This window comes from Silene latifolia, unplaced genomic scaffold (genome assembly GCF_048544455.1).
Source record: "Silene latifolia isolate original U9 population unplaced genomic scaffold, ASM4854445v1 scaffold_887, whole genome shotgun sequence".
Taxonomy (NCBI): domain Eukaryota; kingdom Viridiplantae; phylum Streptophyta; class Magnoliopsida; order Caryophyllales; family Caryophyllaceae; genus Silene; species Silene latifolia.
The window spans coordinates 898-2,948 of NW_027413801.1; the positions used below are offsets into that span (position 1 = coordinate 898).

Consider the following 2,051-nt stretch of genomic DNA (forward strand, 5'->3'; position numbering starts at 1 on the left):
TGGAGTTATAAATTGTGTTTAGGTCTAGGTGCTCCTAACGACAAGTACCGAAAACTAAACCTCCATCGTGAGTCCGACCAAAAATGGCGCCGTTGCCGGGGGCGGTGTTAACTTGATTTAGATTTTGTTAAGTTGTTATTAGTTGTGTCTTTCTTTGCCTTGGTAAAGTAAAACTCCTCAAGGTTTGTTCTAATTATTTTCGAGTTGTTTGATATTTTGCATGTCTAGAAGATCACAAGGTAACTTGTTACCCTTTGATCACGAAATTGAAAGAACTTTGACAACCAATATAAGACTTGCTAGGAGAACTTTGAGAGGTATTGGTGAGGTTGTAGATATTCAATCAAACACTATTGAGTTCATTAACCCTTTTGCAAGAGAAGGTGAAGAGAACCCAACACAAAATCAACCCACAATGCCTAAATTTTCATCACATTCCGTACCAACCGAGGAGAACCTACCTAATGGTACTCCCACACCACAACATTTAACCGGAAATTTTATTGCCAAATCCGCCTTTATCCAATTAGTCGAACGAAGCCAATTTGGGGGGATGCCTAGTGAAGACCCTCACTCTCACATGGAGACTTTTTGCGACTATATTGATGCGATTTCTCAAACCGGTGTAACTCAAGACCAAATTAGATGGGTCTTATTTCCTTTTTCTCTAATTGGCACCACAAAACAATGGTTGAAAGGCCTTGATAAGGCTACTCTCGGAATTGATTCTTGGAAGAAGTTGGCTCTAGCTTTCTACAAAAAGTTCTATCCACCGGAAAATACTAACATACTAAGAGCTCAAATTACGGGCTTTAAGCAAAGAGATGAAGAATCTTTGTATGAAGCTTGGGAGCGATTCAAGGGAATTTGTCGCTCATGTCCTCATCATGGACTAAGCGAGTGGTTCTTGGTACAACAATTTTGGAACGGTCTTTATGAAGACTCAAGAAACATTCTCAACATGGGATCAAATGGAATGTTCACCGAAGTTGATGACAATCAAACTTGGAACAAGATTGAGGAAATGGCGGTCCATAATTCACAATATAGTAGACCTCGCAAGGCTACTAGAGGAGGAAAGCATGAAGTGGACTCTATTACTCAATTGGGTGCTCAACTTAGTGCTCACATTGATACCGTCAATTTAAAGTTCTAAAAAGCTATGGCTAGACTTGAAGAAGCCTCAAAATCACCAAAGCATCATGTTAATGCCATGACGGCATCTTCATCAATCCCAAGTGGGATATGTGAGAATTGTGGAACTTTGGGACATGACCAAAGTTAATGTAGGGGAACAAATGAACAAGTGAATGCTTTTCAAGCATACAAGAGTGGTACCCCTTATTTAAACTATTACAATGAAAACACCAAATTCAACCCAAATCTCTCATACAAAAGCCAAAATGTTCAAAACCCTCAATGTGACACCCTTAAATTTAGCGTTATCTAATTACTTAAATTCACAGAAAAACTGGTAGGATATGTTTGTAATTGGTTCAACTAGATAAAAACCTGTAATTTCAAAACTTTTCCTAAACCAATCACAACATTTCCAACATTCCCAAGAGGCGGTGCCAAAACCTGCAATGCTAACGAACTACTTTACATGCCATAGCTAAATAAGAAAATAGAATGATACAAACCAAAAATAGAAAAGGGAGACATATGTCCCTTCAAATTATATACAAAACCCAAAGATAAAAGGGTTACTCTAAGAATAGCCAAAACTAGGTCCAAGGTTCTTTATGCTCACTAGCTCGTCTGTGACCCCAACAAAGCATCAACAACCTGTCAATCGCATTTTATACAAACACGAAAGCCACAATTAGGTGGGGAGTAACCGAGTCCTCCCGACCCACGAATCGTCAAAATTAATGCAACATGTAATGTAACATGTAAACAATTTGATAAACCATTTACTTATCATGTATTCTAACAAATGACCCCTAAACTGACCAAACTAAACTATCATGTGAATCATATAACAAATAGTAATCAAACTTTATCAAGCGCTGTAAACACATCTCACCTATTACGATTCATAAAATCAC

The 2,051-nt window shown here is 38.0% G+C and overlaps 1 non-coding gene across 1 annotated transcript; it reads right to left on the reverse strand.

Annotated features, from left to right (window-relative positions):
- Nucleotides 1–787: 787 nt before the first annotated feature.
- Nucleotides 788–894, reverse strand: LOC141640584 (small nucleolar RNA R71). Its single transcript, XR_012543077.1, has one exon. It is a non-coding gene; the product is annotated as a small nucleolar RNA R71 (small nucleolar RNA).
- Nucleotides 895–2,051: the final 1,157 nt, after the last annotated feature.